This window comes from Eschscholzia californica, unplaced genomic scaffold (assembly GCF_041429995.1).
Source record: "Eschscholzia californica isolate CP2 unplaced genomic scaffold, dmEscCali1.0.p SCAF_2, whole genome shotgun sequence".
NCBI lineage: Eukaryota > Viridiplantae > Streptophyta > Magnoliopsida > Ranunculales > Papaveraceae > Eschscholzia > Eschscholzia californica.
This window is the reverse complement of record NW_028238309.1, coordinates 55489086-55502408: the sequence shown is the minus strand read 5'-3', so window position 1 is coordinate 55502408 and position 13323 is coordinate 55489086. Positions and strand designations below refer to the sequence as shown.

The window sequence follows — 13323 nt, the reverse complement described above, 5'->3', positions numbered from 1 at the left end:
AAATAGACTATTTTAACAATTTATGTCATTTTATATTGGCCAGCGCTTTGGGGAAAGTTAAATAGTTTCCGGGGTGTGAAATTTTAATGGGAATATGTAGAATTTTAGAGATTGTCCGGGGAAATAAATTTTAAGGGGAAATAAAAAAAGACACTCCACCTCACCTCAATCTATCTCCACCTCACCTCACTCTATCTCCACCTCACCTCACTCTCTCTCCACCTCACCTCACCTCACCTCACCCCGGAAACTATTTAGCTTTCCCCAAAGCGCTGGCCATATTTTTAGCGAGTTTCATACAAATAGTCGATGTTTTGGGTAATTTTTATTTTATTTTCATGTTATTCCTTCTTTGCTTGTGTTTAACTTGTGCTTATTACAAATTTTATTTGGCTCCTTCTGGTGTGCACTATTATACAGTTCTTACTATTTATTATTTTAGGTTGTTTGTTAAAATTTTTCTTTGTTTTCTTCATTGTATATCTATGCAGAGTTATTGTACAAAGCGGCCTTCTAATGTTTTTATATAATTTTTTTTCAGGATTGTTGACGATTTTAAGTACAAGTCTTCTAATGATTACCTATTTATTAATTTTTTTTGTAATGTCCATAAATTTGACTTGAAAATTTTAAGATGGTTTCTCTACGGATGATTGATTGGGTTTCTATCGAAGTTAGTGTTGACAATTAATTTGTTCTACTCTTCTTGCATAACTACTCTTTCTTACGCCAATAATGGAGTTATGAGAAATAACTTGGTTACTATCAAAACCCATATAGAAATGGATTGCGGGTAAATATATCAACAAATTATTACAGAAGAAGATTAATTTCTACCTTAAAACAAATTTGATTGTTTTAGTTGGTACTTTTTGGGAAGGGGTTGCTATGTTTATATTGGTTAAATATATAATTACTGACTTACTGTTTCCGCTATACAGTGTTTTTATTTTTTAGATTAATTTTTTTTTCAAATATGAAATATATTTACTGAAAAATGTCCGTGCCAAAGGCACGGGTTATACCCTAGTATTGATTAAATCGCATCTATTATTCGTAATGGGCGTTTTTTCTTTTTCTTTTTCCATTTCCTAGAAAGGTGTTGGCCAAGATATCAGTGTACGGTTAGTAAGATATTGATTGTCGTGATTAATACTAACTCGAATCGACAAAAGAGTTGTTAGAGATTCCCACGTATCCTTAATTGATAATAATTGAAATAATAATTTAGACAATTAAAATTTTAATAATGGTATGCATGCCAAATATTTTTAATAGTAAGAAGTCATTGACATATAAATTATATTTTATTTGTTCGAGCAAACTGTCATAAAACTTAAAACGATGTTGCTAACATTCCAAATGAAATTTAATACACTAATGAGTAATTTTAATATTGTACGATTCAAAATTCGTCATAAAAAACGCCCCTAAAATTCCACGATTTATGGGCCTATGGGATGACCAAGTCCGTGACTAAATGGCAAATGAATTCGACCTATTTATCTTCGAGCACCCGAAGCAGCAGAAGAACACGTCAAGCGCCTTTGATAGAAAGTCCAGCAGTCCTGGATAAAGAGGTATATGTCATCACCTCTTGAACAAACCTCCCTCTGTATATCCGTTGAAGATACGTTAATGACAGTATCACGAATATACCCATAGAAGGTTACGATATTCATAATTATGGTGACAGCTCCATTCGTTGTCGCATTAAAGACACAGCTCGCCACCAGGTGACAATCGATCCAAGATACTATAAAATGACTGAGAAGAGGATGATACAGATCATTCAGTTAGGGCAATAAACGGATAACTTACTTTATCTCTTGGACATCCAATCCGATAAAACAACTCATCACTGTCTCATACAATCTTACTTTATCACTCTCTCAAGTACCATTGCGATCTTACACCACAAAGAAGACGAGACTTACCTTGAGGAAGCAAGCATCCACTTTCTCTTCTGACAATTACTCTATCAAGGAGGTCGCCTAATTTATCAAGGAGGTTGCCTATCTTATTAAGGAGGTTGCCTACTTTATCTCTCCAAGGAGACTGTCTACTTTATCACTCTTAGAAGATTGCATACTATGGAACGACAATTAGACTCCCTCTCCACCATCCACGTGATTTCCTTCTACAAGGTACAAGGTCGACCCCTTATAAAGGCAAGCATCCCACCTTATTTACGGTACATATCATGAAAAGAGGGAAACCTCACAAGGGTTGCCTTACTCAAATCTCAGAAGGGTTGTCTTACTCAATGATAGGCCTCATGAAGGTTGATCTACAGTACAACATACCTCTTTCTCTTCAGGCAAGTCAGTCTAACCCGTAAAGATCGAACTCCGGTGACTCTAGAAGTCGCGCCATACTCCGACCATCTCCTCGACGGTAACATTTCAAGGATATCATTACGTGTTTATTACTTCTCTTGCAAGCTTAATGAGGAGTCCCTTTGATCGGAACCATCCCCGTGTCTCCAGAGATCTTATGGTCACGTGTGTTTTTCATTTCTTGTCACAGATCACCCCAAGAACGTTGTCGGTGCCCGCAGACTTTTTGACCTGCGATTTCAACCCCTCACAAATACTATGATGTTTGTTGGGGTAATAAGCTCAACTCAAGTATGTAATGCAACCAAAGTTGATTGGGCAACCTTTCAACAAAAAAAAAAAGTTGATTGGGCAACAACTTCAACTGTTTTTCCTTTTTTTATATTTTCATATTAAAATAGACGAAATAGTTTGGGCCCGTCGGAGTAGATTTATAAACTAACTATGAACTATTTGATTTACTAAGATTAGGTCTGAAAATGTAACACTAAGTACAAAATCAAAGTTTATTTTTGTCGCAAAGTACAACATGATGTAATATTAAGAAAAACAATTATAACATGAAACACAATATCATTTATATTATATCTGTGGAGCGGACACATTCAATACACCTTATACATATATCATAAATCTTTACTGAATGTGACATTAGGTCTATCCACTCTTTGAACGTAATAAAGTTTTGATTTTGTAAAATAAATAATTGAATTAGATAGTGTAGACACTTGACAAACCAATTTTATGCTAGACTTATTTTCTAATGAATCGACTTCTGGATCGGCTCGTGACATAGGGCCGAGATAGGGGAGCAAATGGGATTAGATATCTCAATAGTCCTAGCCACAAACGATGAACATTAGGCCTTGTGTGTATCGAACCGTGAAATGTTATAGCTAACACGTTAAGTATGTCGCGTGGATAGTACATTTCCAAGAATCAAATTCAAAGGAATTGTGACAAAAGTTATAAAAAAAAATACAACTATTTGTTAGCAGTAAAAGATAGAACAAGAAAACATGTAACTATAATATTTACAACAAGTCTTCTTTTAAGAATATAGTAGCTATAGCCTGTGCCCATGGGCACTGGCATTTGTGTTTACTCATCACATCATAAACAACGTCATTGCTAGTCATAAACTGGTCATGTTTGAAAAACTGTGTCATTGTTGGTCATCAATTCTAGATAGAATATGAAATCAATATAGCCCATGACATGTGCTTTTATCACTTCATTTCTCCCCACAAATATTGGGCCTAAAGATTCACGATTGTGAAAACATAAAACTGTAACAAATCACACAATAGAATAACAACTCTGGAAATAGAACACTTACAAGGAATTCGAAAAATTACAGAGATACACGTGAAGATATGAGACAAAAGACTTTATAACATAAATGAAAGAAGAAAAGGCTCACCAACATCCACGGCTCAACTTTGACACAGATTAAGATTCATATATGGAGAACCAAGTTAGTGTAGTTGAAAATTATATTGGAGAGATTAAAAGACATTAACCGCATGAAAATTGAAGCCCACAATTTGGATTGGCCACTGTTTTGGGGAAAGCACTACAGTTTTCGGGGAAGACGGTGGAAAACAAAAAAATTAAACCAAACACTCCTTTAATGTTGCCGGAAAAAGTCGTCGGCCGGATGTTGCCGGCGACTTCACCATCTTCTCTTCTCTTTCTCTCTCTCTTCTCCCTCTCTTCTCTTTCTCTCTCTTCTCCCTCTCTTCTCTTTCTCTCTCTTCTCCCTCTCTTCTCTCTTTCTTCACTTTCTCTCTCTTTCTTCTCTTTCTCTCTCTTTCTTCTCTTTCTCCCCTTCGCCGGAGATGGAGATGAGAAAAAAAAAAACTTTGTCGCCGGAGATGATGGAGTCGTCAGAGATGGTGGAGTCGCCGGAGAAAAGAAGAAGAAATTGAAAAGGATTTGGTTGTTTGGGAGAAATAAAAAAAAATCAATTTTTTTTTTCCACCCAAAACTTTACACCCCAGAAACTATATAGCTTTCCCCGAAGCGTTGGCCTTTGGATTTACTTTTTAAGTATTTAAATACAATGTGGAGGACAATGTAAAAGTCAACTTGTGAGGGTTTTGTCACATACTTTGAAGTTACCACCTCCATAAGGTTCGACGGACAACATTTGAAAAAATAGGGCAAGAGAAAAATTGTGCAAAAGTTCACGAAAGAGAGCGAGAGGGAGCATACCCCAGTACCCAACTAAACATTCTTAAAAGATTAGTGATATTAATGGACATTTCTTCGACCAACACATACGTTGTACAAGTACGTTAAAACCCTGGCGAAGAAAAGTAGAAGAATCGTAAGAATAAAAACGTAAACTAGGATAAAAGTTCCAACCGATGCTCAAATCCATTTTCCATTACTACTTCAAAAATGTTAAGCTGCCATAAATACCTCGACAAACTAACATGCCATAACTGATTTATTATTTGGAAATGATGATAATTACAAAAAGTGTCATAATCCAGACCCTAAAACAAACTCAAATGGAACATGTAACGAATCGAACATCCCATTATTGGATCCATTATTGAAGGTATGAACGGTTGACCTCTATTTGATATCAAACCAGATGTTTAGAAAATTTCTGAAATGATATACGAGTAGCTTGATAATACCTTGATCACCGAAACCTAAGAGGGATTCTATCATACTCAATGTCAACCAGCAAAACCTTGGTTTAATGAATTAATACTCCAAGCATATCGTATGTACTATAGGAACCAATACAAAAACAACCACAAAGTTAAACTACTAAAGTAGTAACTTAAAAAATGTCATAACACAACTATGTTATATTTTTTTTTTTTGTTGAAAACTATGTTATAGACTATGACCTAAGAGTTATGGGTCTCTCATTCTTAGGTCATAATATAAGATTTATGGGTTTTTGAATTATCGAAAGTTAATACTTTTTCTAGAAAGACAATATCTTTTAGATGCGAATGAAATATGACCCTTGAGAGCTTTTAGACCTTTTTAATTCAGGTAAGTAGTTCCAGATCAAACTTTTGCAACCTACAACAACAAAATCGAAGAGGTATGAAAATGGTACCTTTCATGATACAATTATAGCTTCCAATCACCTTCTTCACGAAATCAATCCATCTTCTTTCTCAACAATCGGAAATCATAAACCGTAGTATGATTAGTGCTTTTTAGATATGAAAAATACATTCACAAGAGAAAAATCTATTTTCTTGCTTGTTCTCCTTTTCCGAAGTAGTTTTTACAATAAATTGTCGTTAATTCAGAAATTTGTATCAAATACAAAATGAAGAACATAAACTACATATTTAAGAAAAAAATTATAGTTTCAATACTAGTCAGGTAATGTCAATGTAGAAAGTACCTTCTGGTGCCTTTGGAAGACTCCAATTGTGAGTCGAAGCCTAAAATGCAGGGAACAGAATGATGGAAATCAAAGTTAAAGAAACCATATTGTAGAACATTATTTCAGTGTATCTCGTCCTCACCTTTCTTTGAATATGAATTCAAAAATTAATGCTTTCAAGGTTTTAATATACACTATAAGTTTGCAGGATTATTCATATACACCAAACTAATCATAAATTTCTTCCCTAAACTTGACAACATATCAGAATCGCAAAGTAAATCTGATTAGACAGACATAAAAAAGACAAAAATGTATCACAATTGAATTTGACAACCAATAAGAGTCGCAAGGTAAGTCAGATTAGACAGGCATAACAAAGATAAATGAAGAAAATTTACCTTAGAAACAACATAAACTGTTTCACTAAGCACATCTCCTTGTGTTTTTCTCATGTGCTAAGTGCCGATGATTCATCCAAATCCCCCATATATTCCTCCTTAAGAAGGAGAGAAGTTTTTTGATTTTTCCCATTATTTCTAGTAAAAAAACTCTTTTTTTTTGCACCAGAAGTTCCAATTGGGATCTTGTATAATTTCCGATCAACGACATTTCAAGCTCTTGAAATGAATCGAGACACAAGTACCTTCTCCAAATGTTATGAAAAAAGATCAGAATATAGTAATATCAATCAATTATAAATCCTAAAATACACAAAAGAAGAAGAGGATAAAAGAAAGCTTACATGATTGATTGAAGAGTTCGGGTTTAACGACATTTCAAGGTCTCGCATGGATCAAAATACAAGTCTCCTCCAAATGTAATGAAAAAATCAGAATATAGTAATACCAATCAATCATAAACCCTAAAATACACAAAAGAAGAAGAGGAGGAAAGAAAACTTACATGATTCAATAGAGAATGCAATCAAAATAAAAAGCCTCAATTTCGAAACTAGAGTCCTAGGAAGTTTATTAGGATCCAGGAAGGTCCATACCCGACCCCACTCGGCCTTACTCGGTTATTAGTAGATCCGGGTGACTTGGTCAAATGCAAATAGTTTGATTTAGTAGCTTTTAGTTTAGATTTTATAATTTGAATTAGATTCGCTTGTAACGTATATATATATAGTACTTATCACATACAGAAATGAATCAAGAGAATAGAAATATTTTCCAAATCTCTCTCTCTCTCTCTCTCTCTTTGACTCTCGGCTTCTCCTCCATCTCTCTCTCTTAAAATCAAGAGGGTATTCCCTCTTCACATGGTACAAGAGCCTATCTGATTTTTTTTCGAACATGACTACTCCTGGCGAATCTTCTGAAACTACTCACATACCTACTCAAAAACCTAAGGGTTTCGATGTTCATCATTCCGACTCACCCACCACTGTTCTTACCACTCCTCCACTTACTAGAGATAATTATTCATCTTGGGCTGGTGCCATGAAAATGACACTTTGAACAAGTTGGGTTTTGTTGATGGCTCCATTCCAAAACCAACATCTCCCAATGATATTCATTCATGGGAAAGGTGCAATGATCTCGTAGCAAGTTGGATCATGAACTCCGTTGTTACCGATATTCGATCATCAATTTTATATAATGAAAGTGTAGGGTTTTATACCCTTCTACTAGTGTTTATAGCGGAAATAAGACATCTAATGTCTACACTAGTATTCCCAGGATCACATGCAAAACTAGTAATTAAACTAACGGAGATAGTAGATTACCTTAATCGCTTTTCCCTCGAACTAGTTGAATTGATTGAAGAAGACCAAGAGCTTCAAGTGTAGCTCCTCTACTTGGGACACGAGCAATCAATTTGATCTCCCACCTTGTTGTATAGCTAGCACACCAATGGTGGTTGGATAATAAGAAGACCTTCTTCTTGCTTGACTAGATAGATAGTTAATGGGAATTAGCTCACTTTCTCCTCTCTACTTGATGTGGTAGAGTAAGAAAGCTTAGAGAGAAATTCCACACCTTATTCTCTGCCCTAAGAGTGTTTATATAGAACCCTAATAAGAATCCACCTCCTTTTAGGTTTCCCAAAACACCCTTTAGAATAAGATTTAGGGAAATAGTCGAAAATAGCAACTATTGGTATTTTCTCAATTCCCTAAGGAGATGACGTCCAAACCCAGCCAAAATTGGCAGATTTAATGTTCATAACATAAGGAAACGTCCCTCCAAAAATCAGCCCAATCCGAGCCCTAAAAGTGCCCGAATCGGCCTAGGCCCAAAAACCCTGCTTTTGGCCTTTTTGTACTATCTTTGCCTAATTCCTTTTTAGGCCTATGAGATATGTTTATGGGACACTCCCATGATTATATCTCACTCCCACTAGTCATATCCTAGATCAATTTGTCACTCTTATGTGTAACCCGTTGTAGGATCCGATCGAAGTTAGCCGCGAATTACTTCGTAATTCGACGATCGTAGTTGGTCTCTAGCTACAACTCTACGATCCCTAAATCAATCGGACTTGATGATCTTCCACATCAATTGTCCTATCCGACAAATTGTTCGCATTGTCACCTTGGTCGAAGGACATCTCCTTCAACTCCTTCAGACTCCCACTTGGACTTAGAACAAGTGCAATGCCTCGATTCCCGTGTCAATTTAGTATCCCATCTGATACGTCACGTCATTCAGACTTTCTTGATATCCGAGTACAACTGTAAAAGACAAACGATTAACTTTTAATCCGTTTGAGCGCGGCCACGCATTTTCAGTTGCTACTCATCAAGTGGCCTTGAGACACTTTGTACCTAATGTGATTAGGGTGACACAATCCATTCTTGCGCTCCCACTTAACTTCATGTCTATCCTGTCCTTCCCAGTGTCCGCCTTTATAACCTCCTTTTACGGCGCGGCGTTTAACGGAACCAAAGTCGGGCATTCCTTACATAAGATGAGTGGAGCACTCATGTTTTGAGGAATCTCTCCAATTGTCTTTATGAGAAGTATTGACGTTCATCACGAGTGATGTACTTCTCATTTGAGGGTTATCCAGTGTATAAACCTTTTACACACTCACGTAGTCGAATAGAATATACTATTCCTATAGCCCATGAAACTGCGCTATCCCATCGACTCCCGTGCTAGTCTTCGTGAGTCATTGTTGTCCATGCAATGACCTGGACCAGGGATTCGATAATAAATATTCCAAGTTCACTTAATAGGGTTTCATTCATCAGATCACGTATCTGACAAACCTATTCGGAATGTTTTATCATCAATGGACTGTCGTTTAAATACTAAACCAAATTTAGACGACTTGTGAAATAACTCTATTATTTCTGATAACGAGAGTTGTAAATCTGAGCCTCTTCCGTAAAACTCTTTTTACCCACTCAGTTTTACTCGTCGAGGTTTAAAATTATACCTCATGCCTTAGACTGTGTATGACTCTCATACTATGTCTTAGGTGACAGTTCAGTTTGACTACCGTGGTAGTCGGTTTTAAACTTTGCTAATTATCAATTAATTTGAAGACGGTTATCTTCAACCTTGATAATTTCTAATAACTTTTACTAGAGTTAAGGCTTTTAATTCTTTATGTAGTATTTGCAACAGTTCCCGGCTTAAACACTTTTAGCCTACTTTCCTTCCATGTCTGAAAGTTTGCTACGATGACATGTTCAATTTTGTACTACTTCATCCTTTAGCCTTCTAGGATGTACTAAGTAGTGTTTCGGTTTTCCAATCCGAATTCGGATGTTTAAATGCTAATCATGTCCAACATGATTGACTTTATGTTTTCGAACATAAATGTCTCTCTCATGCGTGCTAGCTCATCGGTGTCTTTTCAGACTCCGATTTTTGCAACGCCCTCTGTCATGAGTTTTTGGGTCGAAATTCTTTTAGACTTTCCGAGTCTTAGATTTTCTGTTTCGGATCTCAAGCATCTCAGCGTACTGAGTCTCTCTAATCCTATCATCCTTTTGATCTATGCTTATAGATCTTCAGATGCCCAAAATGGCATTTTATCCTTTTGTGTGTGGTCCTTTATTGAGTCAGTTCGTTACTGTTATACAACATCTTATGTCGTACTCAATCTTTTGTATGTACTCAGCATACGGACCCGGAAGGTTTGTTTCTCCCACTTACCTTCTTGAAACTCGTGATTCAAGATTTTCTTCATTCCTCAGGAATCAAACTTCTTTGATTTCCTTTTTGAATCGAAGATTCTAACTCTTGCGTGCTTTTAATCCGTCGATAGATTTCTGAAGCATGCTCATGGACATAACTTGATTGGAAGAATCTTATTCTTCTTGTCTAGTTTCGGGAAACATGAATGTTTCCATCCTTCTCAGTTTTCTATTTTGGAAAACCAATTTAGGTCTTCTGTTGACTTAAATTATCAAGCTTCATGTCTTGACGAGATATGGATTCCACGATGATTTTGGCTTCTTAGCAAAAATCTAGAGTCAGTTTCCGTTTCTGCGCAGGTCTTTTATCTCTTCAGAAATAACCTTTATTTTCTGAGTCTTTAAGATTTTATTTTGACCTTTCTAGGGCTTTTGAACAACAATTTGGAGTTATCTCAACTACTTTGAGATATTCTTTTAGAGACACTTTCACTCGCTTTGAGAGTTCTCCTGCGAATGACATTCGCTTTTGTGCGGTGGGTTTACAAGATCATATCTTTAACCTTTCCTTTTCCAAGGAGTCGCAGTTTGTTGCTCTTGGTCGAATTTAATCGTCTTGTACAAGTTTCATGATTGTTCTTCATGAAACTCCATGATTTTTCTCATGATCGAATTAAATCGACTTGTACTTTTCTCCCACTTATTCTTGTAATAATTAGTGTTTTTCTCCCAGATTACTAGGTGCGCTAATTATTAGAAGAATACTATCATGAGCAACAAACACTTTGTTCTCTTGATTGCTTGTGGAAGAAGCCCAAATTTCTTTCAAAAGAAATTGCGTCAGATATTAGCTAGTTTTGTAATGCTTTTACAAGCTTAGCTGTTGGACGGACTTTGGTAAGTGTGAAAACAATCGTTTATAGAATATGTCCCAAAATATTCGAAAGACTGGCTTAAACCCATCTTTGATCGAATTATGCGTAGCAATGTTCGATTACTCCCACTGAATCCACCATCCCTCAGATGTGTTCCATGGAGCGAGTTGGGAAACGGTTTCTCAACTCCTTTGATGGTTATCAAGTATTTGACTCAAGTTTTTACCACTCCAATCTAATCGGATGAATTAAACTCTCTGGTCAAAATGATTCTTTTACTTCGGTTTGTACTTTGTTTGAACCTTTCAACATTCCGACTTATACTTTATGATTTGTACGTTTCCATACTTCATGAAGTTGTCAGAGTACGTATTTGAAGTTTCTCTCGTTAGCTTCTGCAAGTAAACTTATAGGTCTGCATAACACCGTATGAGTCCTAATAGATTACTAGTCTCTATGCCTTTTGAAAAGGGTGACTTTGTCAATTAGTCCTTAAGACCCAATTGACAATGCTGAAGTTTAATGAGTTTGAATCTCTTGATTTTAGCCATTATCAATGTTAACCTTCAGTTAATTTTACCACTGGTTTAAAACATCATATGTTTCTAAAAGAACAAAATAATCACTATTAAGTTCTAAGCTAGATCAGTGTCTAAAAGAAGACTTTGATCCCTTTCAGCATCCCTAGCATTACTGCTTCTGCTCCCTCTTGGAACTTTACTTCTTTTAGTCAAGTATGTAATTCCCTTAAGCTCCCACTGAGCAGCTCATCTGGTCTTAAATACCTGATGAAGGAATTTTACGATACTTGTTTTTAACTTTGTTAACAAGGATACGGAACCGGAATTCGTAATTCCATTCCTTTTGTCCTCCAGGTGCTAAAGGTAGTTTCCTTTTAAATGGTCTAGCCATTGTTTTTAGAAACATTCACAGTAATGAGGAATACTATTTATCATGTACTCGGCAACTGCTTTTCTTTGATCAAATGTTTGTCTCACTTGACTGATCCTTTTGCCCTTTTGAATCTCAAGATCTCTTTCTTAGATTCTTTGTGCCAAATCTCAAGAACCTTTCTTAGACTGGATATTCCCGTATGTTCTGCTCAGTTTGTTTGTAACAACCTGAGTGACTCATTTAAGGTCTTTATCAATCTCTGTTCAATCGATATTGAATTGGGTGATAGATGTATTCTGTTGTCTTCCCTTAGGATGACTTTCAGATTGCCTTGGAGGTCTCGTACCTCTCCATTTATGACTTCTGTAGGAATTTCTTCCTTAGTTTGTCTTAATGGTTATGCTAGCATTCATTACTCTTCCAAAGAGAATGTTATACGATTGCTTGCAAATGGCTTTTGACCTTCTCTTGTATGAGTCAACATTGGGATTGGGTATTCTAGTGACCTTCCTTTTGAATCTGAGAACTATTCTCGGATTCATTCTTCCATTCTAGGAAGTGGATCAGCACCTCCCTTAGGTGTGATTCAATGTTGAAATCGTTTGTGTCATCTTAAAACTACATAAAGAAATGGCAAAGTTTTAAAACTCGTTATCGTTTTTGAAAAACTTAGTTTTCCCACATTATTCAATAAAAATCGTCCCCGATTGAATAAGTGATTCCAAGACCCCAGTTCTTCGGAGTAAAGCGGACGAAGGCCCTACCCTTTGACTCCGTCGTTCCGGGTGAGTGAACTACTTCACTGATCATACCTTATGACTCTTGGTTGATAGATTTCATTAATGAATGACTAATCTATCCTTTTGCCTCGAGTATCCAAGACTCTCTTGCTGATCTCGTTGAGTAGAACCATTTAGACGTGTAGGCCTCTTCTATAGACCTACCCGCATTGTCCCAAGGTAGAGGAGGTACTCTGCGAAGGCCGACCCACCTTCCTCGAACAAGGGCGCAACGAGTGTCTTAATCTGGATAGGCGATTACTCAAGATTACTTTTGGGGACTTTTACGCTAGTCTGGCGTTTGTTATAGTGAACTATTTAGCCTAACTAACATCCACGACATAAAGCGTAAATAAGTAAGTAAATGCGCGCGAGAAAGTAAATCAAGCAGACATGGATCCTAGTATGGCCCCTAACCTAGAAGATCTAATCTCCTTTGGTTTTCTTCTTGTTTCGCCTTTTGGTTCGTCTAGATCTCCATCCTTGAACCTCCATTGATTTCTCCCACTCGCCTTTGGATTCCATCCTTGAGTTTTCTTCAATGGACTCATTGACCCTAAACTCTAATTACAAGACTCTAACGATTCGCAGATCGTATAAACTTGAAATTAAAATTAATTACAAAGCATGCACCCATCCGTGCTTAAAACAAGAATAAAGATATAAATCTATGGCCATACTAGTTTCCCGCATTCACATCACATGCAATCATATAATATATCAAGGCTAAGAATTATATATGCATGATTATCTTGGGAGATACTTTTGTTGACATCACATGTCACATTACGGACCTTAAGTCTAAATTCGAAGAATTCAACTAGTGGTGCGTTCCGGTTTTATCTTTTATGATTTCTAAAATCATCTTTAAGAAAAACTCCGTTTCGGGTTTTGAAAGCCCGGGTCAATTTCGGAAAAACATTGGTTCGATTCTTAATGATTTCATAAATCAATTTAAAGAGAAATCCGTTTT

At 36.3% G+C, this 13323-nt stretch overlaps 1 long non-coding RNA gene across 7 annotated transcripts; it reads right to left on the bottom strand.

Moving 5' to 3' along the window:
• Positions 1-4739: 4739 nt before the first annotated feature.
• Positions 4740-6708, bottom strand: LOC147559208 (uncharacterized). 7 transcript variants are annotated; one of them, XR_015233604.1, is made up of 5 exons: positions 6452-6597; positions 6108-6352; positions 5725-5764; positions 5428-5480; positions 4740-5086 (listed from the first exon to the last, which is right to left on the bottom strand). It is a non-coding gene; the product is annotated as an uncharacterized LOC147559208 (long non-coding RNA). The 7 variants fall into 7 exon arrangements; XR_015233602.1 differs by adding an exon at positions 6613-6708 and having other exon boundaries at positions 4740-5483; positions 5725-6352; positions 6452-6515; XR_015233603.1 differs by having other exon boundaries at positions 5725-6352.
• Positions 6709-13323: the final 6615 nt, after the last annotated feature.